The sequence below is a fragment of the Electrophorus electricus genome, chromosome 7, assembly GCF_041902795.1.
Source record: "Electrophorus electricus isolate QZ-2024a chromosome 7, ASM4190279v1, whole genome shotgun sequence".
NCBI lineage: Eukaryota > Metazoa > Chordata > Actinopteri > Gymnotiformes > Gymnotidae > Electrophorus > Electrophorus electricus.
Genome location: NC_137503.1, coordinates 10,013,801 through 10,030,000, shown reverse-complemented (window position 1 = coordinate 10,030,000; position 16,200 = coordinate 10,013,801). Strand labels below are relative to the sequence as shown.

Below are 16,200 nucleotides of genomic sequence, written 5' to 3'. Positions count from 1 at the left end.
AGCATTTTTGGGCCACTGGCTTATCATAGTGGCCCAAAATCTGTGTTTATCCAATCAAAGAAGCGCCTGGTAAAGAAACCCTGGTGAATGGGCACCAATGAAAGCTTCTACAAGGCTTCTTCATTTAAAACTAGAATTAACATAAGCACTAGCTGCATTTGAAACGATCCAAACATCTCATACCTGGCCACAACTCCGTACTGTCACAGTTTGCCAGGCAGCCAGCCAGAGGGACACGCCCACTGATTCACACACTTGCACTGTACCTACCTCTGATCACCTGCAGCCGCTCCAGCTTTATGTCTATTTAAAGCCCACGGGCGCCTACCTCCAGCGCTGTGCCCTGCTCCAGTTCATGCCTCGTTTGAGCCTATGGCTGCCGAGACTACGCCTGAGACTTTACAGCCAGCGCTATCTGCTTTCTTTTTATTCTTTATGCTCGATGCTGAGCACCTTTTGTTTCTCATTATTATGTCCAATAAAGAAACTCCACTGGAACACTTGTATCTCGCTCCCTGCCTCCGCTGTTACAGAATACACAGCCGACTGACGGCGGCACAGTGATTGGCCCTGATTGGGCAAAACCTTTGGGCAGCTCAGGCTGCCACCCTGGGGAAGCAACAGCAAGGGCCAGGTGACCTCCAGTCCAGCAACTGGCCTGCTGCTTGGAGAACCTCTCTATGAGCGCCCCTGGTATGCCGAGGGTGTGCACTGTCCTGTTGCCAGCCGCGAAGTGTACGGCGGGGGGTTTATCGTGCAGCGTGAACTACACTTCAGCTACCAGCCTCAGATGCCGGACAACGCCAAGGTCGCCTTCATCTCGTAGCTCTTGGGGAGGGCCAAAGCCTGGGGAACTTTGCTAGTGAAAATCTATAGTGTTTATAAAGTTCAAATATGTAAACAAAAATTTAAAAAATCATTATCAACAGTATTATTTTGCATTCCCATGGGACCTTGGTCCTAAAGCATTGTTTAGTGACACAACACACAAAATACATAAACCTTGCCATCATGGGACTGAATTGAACATTTAAATATGCAAGACAAGGCCCCAGTGTGACTGCACCAAAATGGCAGCCAATAGTGTCCCAATTTCATCATTCTGTGGCAGTGAAAATTGAAACAAAAGAGGCTTCACGGCTCAGCTGAATATTTGAACAAGGACTATTAACTCATCTTCATACATATTTAACACAATTCTGCAGCACCTTTAAAGTTTCACCAGGGACTTATCAAAGCAAAGCAGCCAACCGAGGCTGTGTATCTAGCGGTGGTCTGAGTCTGGGCTGCAGATTAGTGAGGTCTCTATTCCAACCAGCTTTGGAAAAATAACATCTGCATGATAACACTAGAATCATACATATTTATAGCATCATTGCCAAAAATATCATAACAGATGGAAATCACTGATTATGAGGTTCATGGATATACACAGCAACACAACACAAGAATCGTGCCACAGTAGTGATTGGAGAAAGATAATATTCAGAAAGAGATGAACTGAGCAACAGGAAGAAGAGGTTTCCAAGTACAAGAGGAAATGTGCACATGTACAAAGAAGAGAGAGAGGTTAGCACTGTATGAACAGAATTATTCATGAAAAACAGTAAAAAAACCCATCTAAGACTAACATGTAAAGTATATTCCTACAACCACTCCCCTTCTCTGTCCCTCTGTGTTTGTGTGTGTGAGTGTGGTTGCATGTGTAAGAACCTAGTGGCATCACTGATCATATAAATCATCCCACAAACTTAGTTAGGCCATTGATTCAAAAATAATAAGGAGACCATAATGAGCAGGATAAATGAATCATGCAGACAGTGGAGAGAGGCCAAAAAGATTTCCTATTTGCCACAGGTAGGAGAGGTAATCCTATTTTAGAGGCAGGGCCATGTGGTTCCAATCAAATTCTAAGTAGACACAAATACAAATACAAACACACACACACACACACAAACACACACATATACACACACATACACACACACACACACACACACACACACACACACACACACACACACACACACACACACACACATACGTAACAGAACAGAGTATGGGGAGAGAAAGAGAGAGAAAGACCCCCCCCCCCATCTGTCTCTCTCTTTCTCTCTCGCTCTCTCCAATGCATTCACAGTTGGTCTTTCAGAAGCGTGAGATTAAACGGAACAGTGAATTAAATAAATTAAACAATCCACTTAATTTCTCGGATTACTCTTTTTAATGTGAACATAGTCAATGTTGCTCCAGCTTCCTCCTAGATTTTTCTTTATAGCAATGTATAGCAATGAGGGAGGCATTCAAGAGTACTGCAGAAACGAGAGAAGGAGAAATGGGATGATAAAGGAGGAGTGAGAGAAAGAAAGAGAGAGCCAGACAGAGAGAAAAGGTCAGGAGGTAGAAAAAATGACACACTGAAGTATATTTGGATTTTAAGTTATTATGCTAATGTCTTATTAAGCTCATAATATGCACATACAGACACAAACACACGTGTGCATCTGGAGGAATGCATTTGTGTTCAATGACATAAAAATCTAAACATCCAGAAATATTACAACTTTGCAATATGACCACAGCGCTTCAGAAAAGTTCAAATCAACAAAAGTACTAAAAGATTTGAAGCAACATTCTACAGAGTCGAAGCCATTCATTTACAGTGGGAGGCAGTCATGGCTGAAATCAGACCAACCATTAGATCTGTTCTGAGAAGGAAGTAATGAGCTGATGATGATGATGGTGTTGCACAGCTGCTGCTACGTCCTGCCATGCTGTAGTTTATTGTAAGAGTCTTCCTAACACTGCCATTCTGCAGATCCGTTCTCTGGTACTAATGTATTTCCTTTGTCGCACAGCAGTTCTTATAATGTCTATGTGCAGTGTAGCGTGCTTATGTGTAATATACAGTGTCATACATATGTACAAAACTGCATGGTTAAGTGTGCGCGCTGTGGTTGCTTTGTGCGGTGTGCTGTCCATGTGTGTGTGCTGTATGCACGTGCAGCCATGTGTGTTGTTTGTGAGCTTTGTGTGTGCTGTGTGTGTACACTGTCCGTGTGTGCTGTCTGCAGTACCACCGGCTGTTTGTGGATTACACTGTTCACATCTACTCTATTCACATACAATCTCCTATTAATCATTCTAAAATCAAGAGTAAGATCAAGCCCTCAATATGTTCTATGGAATAACAGATGTGTACACACACACACACACACACACACACACGCACACACACACACAAACATTTTTATCAAAAAATCAATTGACCGTTAATTGATTACTCAGTTACTCAATTACCCTTAATTGATTACTCAATTACTCAAAAACCTTTTAAAATACCAGCCTTTTCATGTTGCAGCATGATGGGATCACACTACTCCATCAGAGATTACTATTTGTCATAAAGAAAAAAAATAAAAAATAAATAAATAAAAAAATATATATATATAGACACACACACACACACACACACACACACACACACACACACACACACACACACACACACCACATGTGCTCAGAGTTCTGTTTAGTAGAGTGCTCAGGGCCACAGGCTGCTCTGATTGGATTTGGATTGGAGAGTGCACTGAAGACATCATGGTACAAGGACAGAGGACATCATCATCGCACGGGGCTGAGTGATTACATAACATTATGCATGCTGGGTATTTCCTGAAGTACATCTAAACTCACAAACTGGATTAGATAACAGGACAATAGAGCATCAACGTTGGCCCAGACACAGCTCTGTGTGTGTGTGTGTGTGTGTGTGTGTGTCCTCTAAGGTCCTATCTTTCATTGGCTAGAAACTTTGCCCAGGAGTCCACTGAGTCCAATTGCTCATGCTTATTTTTTATTCAGTCATTCTAAACTTACATTATACTTGTGTCTTATTTACAGTGTATTTATAGTCTTAAACAGGTCCAAATGAGAATATAATATCTCTTTGAGGAGGTTGAGCAGGATAAAATGAGTAAGTGCAGGCCTCTGGACCTGTACAGAGGTATAAAAGGCAGGGATACAATATACTATACTATAGCAGGTACAAAATCTATTATCCCTACAGGCATCCCATAATCAGGACTACTAGAGAGGGTGAGTAACGTGGAAACAGAGGTAGTAGGACAGAAAAAAAGACGGAAGTAGATGACCTCCCTCCCTCTCTTTTTCTTTCTTTTCCTTTCTCTTCCTGACGTTTTTAGGCTGCGGTGTCCTGCAACATCTCTGGCTAAGTATCTAACACATTTATGGTGGATGCTGAAACCCCCAAGTGTCAGCTGTCTGCCGGACGTCTAAAGGGAGAGAGATGGAAGCCAGGGGCTTCTGAGATACAGTCTTGCTCGGAAACCGCAATTGGGGTATGAGCACACAGCTGTCCTCCAAGTTGAGTGTACCAATATTTTGGAATCTTCCAGAAAGACATACTCTGTGGTACTTGGTATGGTTCTTGAAGGTGTATATACTGTCGGGCAAAGTGTCCTGTCACTTAAAACCAAAGCCAGGTGTCTTTCACGCTCCCAGATTGAAGTGAGAGTTTTTAGATTATGTCTGGCAACAATTACAGCTATGTTATATTTACTGAACAGTTTGGTACACTTTGGTCATTGTTTTCTTGGTTTAACTTTGGTTTTTATTATTTATCCAGTATTCATATTTTACCTTCAGATAATCCAGTCTACAAAAGAGGAATAGTTTTGTTAAAACTGACAGAGTGGCTTCACTATACTGCAAGTTAAAGATGTTTTCTAAAATTTTCAGGTCAACAATGCACTTCATGTGCGCCCGTGCACGCACGCACGCACGCACGCACACACACATACACACAAGCACGCACACACACACGCTTACACACTCACTCACACACACACACACACACACACACACACACACACACACACACACACACACACACACACACACACACACACACACACACACACACATTTTGCTTCCAAGTATGAGTGTGAGAGAGAATGAGAGGGGGAGAATGAGAGAGAGAGAACACACTAATCTGAGTAGGAACAGAAGAGAATGATGAGAGCCAGAAGCTATAAGGACACTCATAGTTTGATGTCTTTCCTGTTTATTTAATGGGATTAAACTCACAGGCTCTAGGTTGAGCTGGGGATGAGTTATGCTAGGATGTCATCGAGAGGATGATCACAGGGCCAGCTAGAAGCAGGTCTTTGAATTTATAATATGGCTCTTCTACAATGTATCTCTAGAACTGCATTAAACAACCCAATCTCCATATTCTCCATTGACCCCACACTCAACACAAAATTACTTAAGATGTTTTGCAACTTGAATTACAAGTGGATGTTGTTATCTGTTATATCAAGCTTTAATAATTAATTTGAACCGAAAGAGTGAGATTTTGTATTTTTTAAACACCTTTATTAAACCAAAATACATTTTTTTAAAAGTATTACATCATCAATGCAATACTTACACATACTTTAAAAATGATCCTGACATCAATTCCATGGTCTAGAAAATATCAACTATTCCTCCACCACAGTATAAAAAACATTATTACACCATACCAATTCAAACACTTACATGTTGTACATGGCTTTATACATTTTTCAATTCAAATGTGATCCTGGACTTCACCAGGGCAACAAAGACAGACAAAATGTCCTGACTGAATCTGCCCTCCTTTTTACTGTCACGAGTTATAAATCTCAAGTTTTACTGGACTTACAATAAAAGTCAAGCATTTGCTATTTCATTTATTCTTTTTGATACCCAGCTCTAAAAATAAAACCATGTGATGTAAAACCCTCCCCACACTACATAAAAAACATTTCAGCTAATCAGAAAGTGGTGTGAGCCTCACACATTCTAAAAAACAGAGTCCCTCTTTGAGCCCACAACAAACACATGCATCACTAACATTTGAACTGATAACAGACACAACTGCACTGACAGACACAGCCCATCTAAAATCTTCCACGGGATGTCCATGGACCGTTTGGTCAATGGAGGTTTAAACAGTGCCCTCCGAACCGGCCGTCCGTCCAGCCAAAACTCGACCCTCTCCCTCTGCACTGTATCAGCCTTCTCATTCAGAACTGATTTATAAAGGACTTTAAGAAAGCATTTATAAAAAAATAAGATGGCGAAAGATGGGGTTGGGGGGGCAGGGAGGGACGTGAGCGCTAACCCACATGGACATGGAGTTGGAGTTCAGCCTGTAAGCATAACTCTTACTATTCACTCTTGTGAAATCTTCTAGTATTTTGGATAGTTGTTACAAGATAGCAATCTAGTTCTCACATGATATAAAAAGAGAATGGGACTGACTACCTAAAGATTAGCATGGAACTTTAACAGACAGATGGTTTTGAGAGCTGTGTGTGTGTGTGTGTGTGTGTGTGTGTGTGTGTGTGTGTGTGTGTGTGTGTGTGTGTGTGTGTGGGGTGGGGTGGGGGGTGGGGGGGTTATGGGGGGATATGAGGGCTAGCAGATACAGTGTTCCTCCAGGACCGGAGTTGAGTTAAAGGGCCTCTATAGAATTAGCAAACAAGCTATTGTTTGACACAGTGCATCCATCACTCCCTTCCGCCCAGGATCTCCTCTCCATCTCACTCACATTGATGTGGCATTGTTCCCTCTGACTACAGCTCCCAGGCACCTTTGTTCTTCCTATCACTGCGAAAACCACAACATTTATTGTCCACTAGCTGCCCTGGCTAGCATGCCACTCTCACTAGCATGCTTTGTTCCACACGTAAATGCAATTATTGTCAGCTGGCTGTGACAAAAAAAAACAAAAAACAAAAAAAAACCACTGGCACATCAATGGTAATTTTGAAATGTCATAGCAGGGATGCAGTCATTATGAGAACTACGGCACATTTATGAGAATGATTCCAGCCCCTGCTAGATTGCTAGGCTAGCCACAAACTACTAAAGCCATTCGCACATCCCAGCTGCTCATGTCCGTGGGACACATAGACTAATTAAATCATTCACCTTGAATTACAGCAAGCCCATGTTTATAATCCCCAACACTAGAAATATTGGCAAAGTGTTATGTTACAAATACAGCTAATAGTCTTTTCAACATTGCAATTATAATGAATCTAAATATGAGTTCCTTTTTCTTAACTGATTCAACTCAGCAGTTACTTTTATGAAGACATGCTTCATTTTCTCTATCAAGGGAGACAGTTTACCACTACCAATCCTTTTAACACACACACACACACACACACACACACACACACACACACACACACACACACACACACACACACACACACACACACACACACACACACACACACAGGTCCACAAGTCCAAAAAAAAAGCATTACACCTCATGTTGGCTGTGAGCCAGACAACCTAAAGTTGCTTGTCTGGGAAGATGGATAGTTGCCAGTGATGCTACGGGGGAATTGGATTCAGAGGAACAAAGATGGATGTACAGTCAGAGTCACAAAGTCACTGTGCCTCTCCAGTGACCAGTGCTTTCCCAAACTGCACACCAGAGCTGCTTTAAAAAAAAAGTTTGCCAGGCTGCCAAGCAATAAGGACATCCTTAGTCTTAAATGAATGAATATATGAAAATGTAAGGACTGTGTCATAACTAACTTAATGTTGTAATGTAATGTTGTAATGTTGCCTCTATATCAGATCAAAGCAGAATCCTCCTTCAAGTATTTGGCGTAAGTTCTCTTCACCACCAAGTGCACACACACACACACACACACACACACACACACACACACGTTCAGACAAGTTATAATACCCAGAGGAGCAGAGCTACAGGGCTCTTCATTATAGCTGCACGAGCCTCAACCAGCAAGGCTAGCTAATACCAAAGACTTCATAATGTGCAGTTTCTCAGACATGAACATAACTCATAGTTATAAGAAACTGGAATTAAACATGATTTCTTCCTATTTTTCAAAGTCTAATGTAATATTAGATTCAAAAAGGAATAATTCCCATGTCCTGAATGATTTCTGTGCTAAGTTGAGTATATTCTAAAGTAGTCTTTTGATCACACAATCACACTGAAACCAACTGGCACAGATAGGAAACAAAATGACATAGCCCCTCATATAAAATTAAATACAACAACAAACCAGTGCCTGTTGGAAGCTGTGTCAAGGGTTCTTTAATTAGAAGTCTTTTTTTGGCATAACCCCCCCTGATTACCGCCAGTGTTAATCAGGCAGATTGCCTGTATGGAGGCTAGCTCCCATCCCTTCTGTTTATTGTCTCATAAAATCAATAGTGGAGAACAGGCCTGAGGGCAGAATGGAATAAGGACACCCTTCATCTGTCAGGCCACCTACGTGGATAAACGGAGACTCACAAAAGCAGCAATACCAATGCAGAATATTGAGAAAGGAAGAAATTTCCACTAATGTTTTTATTTTCCTCTGCAATGGCAAGCCAGTGGAGAAGCTTCCTGAACTGAAGCATTGGTTGGAATGGTATGTCTCTGTGTTAGCACACTGTGACAAGGTAAACCAAAATAGAGCAAAAACACCTCAGAGCTGAACTACCACCAACCACTGAAACCTATATGATCATTAGCATCAGTGAAGCTCCTCCCACCTCTGTATATAGCAGGCATGCTTTCTTCACCCCTGACACCCAGTATGGGATGTGATAACGAAGTGTAATGTGAGTGATGGCTAGTTGATTTGGGCCATGGTTCCGCTCAGTGGATTACTGACAAGAGTACCTTTTGCCTTTTGAATAGTGCATGAATGGGATTAGTGCGTTAATCCTGTTCCTCCCCAGGCTCTCAGTTGCCCTAGTTTCCCTAAAGAAACAGAGAGAGCAAGAGAGAGTGTGTGTGTGTGTGTGTGTGTGTGTGTGTGTGTGTGTGGGGAGGCCTCCTTATTTGCTGTAGAAATCATTATTAATAATAGAATGATTTTTCCAGAAACATTAAAACACCTTTATAAAGCGACTGAGCTGAAATGCTTTCTTTCATCTAAAATGACTTATCTATGAGTTTCTTCACACTCAGCTACTGAATTCCACCATTGCCCCATTGGAAGTCTTACCCAGGTTCTCCCTCCTTCCCAGCACAAACTTGCATCATCCTGCCTTTCCAGAGAGCAGCCAGCTGAGCGAGGCTGCGGCTTCTGTAACCCCCCGATCTGTGCCATGAGCCCTCAGCCTTAGCAAGGCCTCAACAGGGGATCTCCATAATACTGCATTCTACCATGCTGCCTCTGGAACAGCCAGTGTAAACACCCTGTTTTTATAGGATGTTTTAGGATACACTGCGTGTGAGAATCTCACATCCTACCCTTTGAGAAATGAGAAAGCCTCCAATCAGTATCACAGGCTATTTAACCATGAAGTCAAAAGTGCTTCTCAATACGGGAATCTGTTACTGAACATCAGCTTATACATCTGAATAGGATGACATTGGAATACATAATAACCTGAGAATGAAGTTGACTAGAAAACATGTAATTCTGTCACGGATATTTCCCTGCCCGTGCCTATTAGCCAAAACCAGAAGCGCTTTGGGTGTTTCCAGCCAGTTCACTCTTTATCCTCTGCTTGCCCAAAATTGCTTTCCTGTTCTGTTCGGGCATCCTGCAGAACGAACTCAGCCATTGGTGCCATGTGCAGGGTGTGTAAGCCGGTACACCTCTCCCGCACAGATCTTTCCGGACGACAATCAGAGAGAAGAAAGGGCCCGCAGAGCTCCTGTCGCTGTTTTTGATCAGGTTTAGCTCAGCGAGTGGGGGATGCATATGAGAGAGTTTCTGCTCTCCTCCAGCTCCCAATACACCCCAAGCAATCAAGAACACTAAATGGCATATGTAGATGTACCAGGAACTAAGGCAGAGCAAAACTACACAACACCTGCTGGGCCCCAAGGACAAACACTGGTTTATGAGAGAACAAGTCCTTGAAGAATAGAAAAAAAACCCAGCAGAGTTGCGAGTGAAAACAGGAAAATGGGCATGCAAGTTCACAAGGAACTTTGCAGCCTCTGGCATTTACACAAGCCTCTAACAGCAGCGATGCTTTTAGCTACAGAACCACAGATACAGAGCTAAAAAAAAACAAAAAGCAAATTCCTAATTAGGACAACAAACATGCTAATCACTGCAATGTTCAGTCAATATTCGGCAGCAAATTGGTTTGCTAAATACTTTTGTTATTTCAAAGCCAGTCACTCTTTGTTCCAACAAGGTTCCTGAAAAGCAGAAGTGATCTGCTGTTGTGCCTCCTGACCCAGATGAACCTCAACTTGACTGTGCTCTTGACTGTAGGCTTCCTGTTCCCACCAACACATTCTCTGTCCAAAGTGTGAGCTGTGTTTCCACCAACTGACTGGCCCTGACTGCGTTAGCTTCTACTCCGTCAAGTGTTCTGACCATGCCGACTGTGAATCTGACTGCTCTCTCATTAAGTGCTCCCAACTTGCTCTTGGGGAATGCTGTTCATTGAATATTAAAGGAAAAAAAAGGACTGTAGCTTGATTCTGTGAGTGATACTCTGAAGCCAATTGTCCACACTGATGGTTAGCATTACTACCATCACTTCAAGGTCAATGGCTGCTTGTCTAGTGCGTTTCTCTCTCCCCTTAACCTCTGGGTGTTGTACAAATGCGCTTTACCTGTCAGCCTGCCATTAAACATCACACAGAGCACGTCTGCACATTGCATACTTGAAATATTTCAAGAATAACAAACCTAGGATATCAATGGCAAGCACACTAGCATTATAAATATATCAAGTTCACATGGATATTGTATAGCTACTGTGACAGGAAGAGGCTAAGCAGGATGCAGGGCCGAGTCACGTTGAACAAAAGCATAAACTTATTTACACACTTAACACACACTACTTAGCACGCAGGCTAATGAGTCAAATATCGACAACATCCACGATAAGACAAGACATTTATATACACGTACGATAACAAGGATCAGGTGAGAAACACGAGGGGGCGCGACCATGCAGACGAACACACACACACACAGACGTTCGGGGAGAGAGCCCGTCCTGTAGCCTATCGGGCTACAGCCCCAAAAGCAACGCCAAATGGCGAGGTAGGAGGACTGAGCGACCCGGCACGGGCCAACACGAGAAGGACAGCCACCAGGACTAGGACCGACACAGGGACACACACTAACGGGAATAGGCACAAAGGGGGACAAAGTGATGGGTACATGGAACGGGGACAGGCACAGTGACGGAGGCACATGGACACCACCACACAGAGGGTTGGAAAACAGTCTGAGAAAGGGAGATGGAACCCCAGTCATTGGCTGGGTCAGAGAGGGGGGGATTGTCCTTCGCCGGCTTGGCTAGTGGCGGCTGTCCTGGTTTTGGCGCATGCGTGTCGGGAAGCGCACCAGCTGTGTTGCCTGTTTCCGGAGCAGGCACCGGTGCCGCTGCCTTTTTGCCTTTACGAGGCTTAGGTGTAGGCGCATGCACTCTGGGGCTATTCGCCTTAGGGGGAGGAGTGTCTTCATCTGATGACGACACCTCCTTGCAAGTCACCCGGGGCAGCTTGCTTGCTCCGGAGTGGCATGCCCTAAGCGGAGCCTTAGGTGGAGCCTTGGGTGCTGGAGGGTCGTCGCTCTCTGAGTCTGCAGTGTCGCTAACAGAGGGAGGGTTCCTATGGAGGATCTCCTGCACCTCCATAGACTCATAGACTCCACGGACTCATAGTCCGACCGCAGACTGATGCCACTATACTCCCTTTTCCTTTCAGAATAGCCCTCATGGTAGCCCATGGTAGGGTCGTGGAACCCTGCGGAGTCCGACTCCGTGTACTGGACCCCATTGTACCAGTTCCGGTAATCCGACGTGGGTCCGTATGACTCCGCCGAATCCGACCCTGGGCCACACTCAGGGCCCCCCCCAATATCCTCCTGCAGCACTCTCCCCTTATGTGGGAGTCTGGAGTGTGCCCAAGAGAACGGAGGGGTTTCCTGCGAGGGCTGTGGGATGGCGTTTATGTCCTTTCTTCCTCTTCCTTTTCTTTCCATTCATCCTGGGCATCCTTCAGCGGTCCATGTTTCTGTGACGGGAGGAGGCTAAGCAGGATGCGGGGACGAGACACGTTGAACAAAAACATACATTTATTTACACACTTAATACACACTACTTAGCATACAGGCTAACATCCACGATAAGACAAGAAACTCATATACACTCATATACATGTACGATAACAAGGATCACGAAGGGGCGTGACCATGCACACACACACACACACACACACACACACACACACACACACACACACAGACGTTGGTGGGAGCGGGTGTACCATGACATAAGTCAGTGCTAACTTACGCATCATTCTACGCATCATTCTGCCTAAATTACGCATCCATCCCATTGACTAACTGAAAGTACAATCTTACGTTCTCTTTCTTTGCTACTGACTTACATTAACTTTTTTTTTCAGCACCAAGCAATTTGATAACTGAGCACTTGGCACACGTTGCCAGTGATTACAACTTACTGCAAATAGAACAGGACGCTTGCCAAAGTAGAGCCTGTGCCTTTACAGAGGTCACAACCCTCCCTGATGAATGGCACCTCCTGCAGTTGGGTAGAAGGAACAAAAACATCTTTGTCCTCCAACTGCTAGTCTCTGGATTTGTACCTGCAAACCGGATGCAAATGATCGCCTGTGCGGCATGCGGCACGACCGCCATGCCGTACCACGGGCACCGCCAAGAAGCAGGCTAGACTGACGGGGAGAGCCACTGGTTGGCCAAGGTGCGCCTGGACATCTGTCTCCATTACGCCTGGCAACGGCTCCTATGTGGGCTTAATTACTGAGCACTGGAGACGGGAGAGTGCATGAATCAGATCAGGCTGTGTCTCACGGCAGGGCCCCGCTGCAGAGCCCAGAGCCTAGCTCAGGACTTGCACGGACGCAGCTGTGGGAGAGAAAACGGAGGGAGCTTCCAGCTGAAGGCCAGATGCTTTTGGAGCTTGGCTCTCAGAGTGGCGTGATGAAGCTAATGAGGGTTTGGCTGTCAATGTACTGATCAGCTGCATCAGGAAAAGGCATTTAGGGGAGAATTAGAATGAAATCCTTGACAAGAAGCTACAAGGAAGACAGCAGCCAACAATCTAATGAAACGTCGATCACTGACCCAAAAAGATTAAAATATTTCAGTGAGTGTTTGTCTGTCTTCTGCCATGCTTCCACATATACAGGAAGTGACATGTTAACACAAACAGCAATTCTTATTTTCCAAGACAAAGCAAATCATCCATGAAGAAAGGGATTGACTGAAGTGTGTGTGTGTGTGTGTGTGTGTGTGTGTGTGTGTGTGTTTGAGCGAGAGAGAGAGAATGAGTGAAGTGATCAAAGTCGTAATGTTTAGTACCGGTTTGTGTGTAGTGTATATTTTAAGGGGAGCCAGTGTGTGTCTCTCCCTCACACAACCTTCGTCTGTGCAGGCAGGGCATGCTGCATTAACAAGACAAAGTACTATGCTGGCTGCCAGATTAATAACCACAATGCAGCACAGTAGAACAAGGACTTGACGGGTGTTCTTATTCAAGAACATCTCTCACACACGTGCATGCACATATACACGCACACACACTCATGCTCACTCACACACACAAACACAGACGCTCCCACTCACGCTCTCTCTCTCTTTCTCTCTCTCTCTCTCTCACACACACAGCTATAAAAAGGAACAGAGAAAAAGAAAATAAAAGATTGAAAGATATTCTACACATAATTATATACATAATGAAGCCCTCAGGCTGTTCACTGCACTTAGGCTACTAACTTCAATGTAACCTGTGACAGTGTAGGCAGGTAGGCAGAGATACCAAAAACGGAAAATAAAGCAATGCAGATCAATTCACCGTGCATTTACACCCTCTTCTAGCTCATGCATTTACAGGTACCTGTGGATCATGCAAAAAGCGCCAGCGTATGTTCGTGTATATGCTAGGCTAAGACACATGGCAATAATGACAGAGAAGTCACACCATGTCAAGTTGACCTGTGAAGTGGAATGTGAGGCTTTTTGTTTGAAAGTTGTATGATTTAAATGCTTTGATCTCAGGTGGCACCTAAAGTTAGTTTTAAATTTGAGGCTGGCTTTTAGAAACTTGCCAGTAAAGTTCTGTGTCAAAATAGTGGCAAGGAACTGTATTTATTAACTGGCTGTTATTCAGCAATGTTTAAAATCAAAAAGGTCCATGCACTTTAATTGCTTCTTTGATGTAATCTTCTATTTTAAAACCCAAATGTTAGAAACCTATGGCTGAGTGAATCACTGCTGATCTGTGGCAAAGGTTAGCCCCTGCCATCATGGCGAGGCACTCACAGTTCACTAAGTGCAGCGTGTGCAATGTCAGTGGGTAACGTAGTGCTGCAGTGAACTGGTCACACTCTCTCTCCAGGAGCCTGTGTGATGTGAGGCAATTTGGCTAGTCTCACTCTCTCTGGCACCAGGAAGGAAATGGCCAGTCGAGTGGAGGCCGCAGCCGCCGGTGCACATACGTGCTCACGTGGAAGGCCACGTGCTCTCACCATGCTTAAATGACAGTTACACTGTGATGGTGTGGGTCCCAGCCTGCACATTTTTGATTATCTTTGCATGTGCAGGCTATGGTGGTTCTGAGTAAATGAATACATGCGGGTTTATATTTTAAAGTCCTTGGGTTTAATGGACTACAAATCCGTGTCTCTGTACATCAACAGAGCAAAAATTCACCAGTAGTGTATTAACCCTTCCAGTGTTAATTTGTTGGATCATCACTGTAGACGTCAATTCAGTTTTTTTATGCTATAAAGGTTACGCAATGTACATAGAATGAACATGTATGTGTGGTACACCCAGATGCACAAATACCTGCCATTATTTCTGTTACCTTGCATCATTTAGAAAGCATTTCATTAGGAAATACTCTAAAAACGACATCTGTCACACACAGTTTATAGTTATAATACTATATAATTAAGCAACACAGTACATGAACACAAGAAGCAAAGAGCAACCTTAAACAAACACATTCAGAACAAACTCCTCTATAAAGTCAAGGTAAAACTGAACACAATACTCCCTTCACTCTTTTAGATAACTATCACCCGAGCTCATTACCTCTGCTGGCCTTAATGTAATCATCCACGTGCGAAACTGGACGCCTCCACCCACGCCTCCACCCTGCCTCCCGCTCTTTCAACTGTTGCCATGTTTTTCTACCTGACGTTAAATGACAGTGAAAGTCGACGAGGTCTGAATGCATTTAGTGCTAATCAATACACACCCCTTGATTACTAAACATTGCATCAACTACACACACCAGAGTAATCAGAGCCACACAATCGAGCTCTTCCTGTCCCACTGATGATCTCTAACGCTGTTAATATGCGGTGTTAACTGATATGGTGCGTGAACAAGAGTAATTAAAATTTAAATATAAAATCTTATTGGGGAGACATAAAATCAAAACATGAGGGTAGAAATAAGCTTTAAAATCAACGTTTGGATCAAGTACAAGATGTCCTTTTTGCCCACTCCTGATAAAGTGGACTTAAATCTTATCACAGCCAGTATTTGGCCAAAATGTCTGCGTTTTTAGCTGTCAGCACTTGCTTTTTTTTCTTGTTTGGATATTCTTTTGCTTTTAAAGACTATAAAATTATCCAGCAGTCATGATCTGCTTCCCAGCATTGTGTTTCCAGGATACTAACAATGAATACCACAATCATGAATTAAAATAGCCCAAACAAGTAAACATGTCATGAATCCTGTGAAACTAACTAGGATAAAATGAATTTACTGAATTCTGTCATCATAATCAATATAGAACGTTAATGTATGCCTTTATGATAACAAAATGATCAGTATTTTACTAGACCTTTTTAAAAAAGTAATTTAAATTAAATTGCATTAAATGTATTTTTTTATGGAGCCACATAAAGTTATACTCACCTGAGAATAAACATGAGTTTGAAACGTGAAACATGACTGTAATATGCATGTGAAATTGATTTTAATATACAGTCCACGGACACGGTATAATTAGATTTGACATTATTATTAGATAAGCAGTGCAGTTTGTGATTTATTGTTATGCACACATTACGGCATTATTAAAAAGACTTTGGCACCATCAAATAAGAATACTCTATCTGGAAGAAAAACTTTGAATTTAGACTGAAACTTCACGTTAACTTTGTAGGTCTGAGTGGGGCTCGTCTGA

At 43.2% G+C, this 16,200-nt stretch overlaps 1 protein-coding gene across 3 annotated transcripts in view; it reads right to left on the bottom strand.

Annotated features, from left to right (window-relative positions):
* The window catches only part of dlgap4b (discs, large (Drosophila) homolog-associated protein 4b), a 94,862-nt gene that overhangs the window by 37,766 nt on the left and 40,896 nt on the right, over positions 1–16,200 (bottom strand). The gene's annotated exons all lie outside the window — the stretch shown is intronic.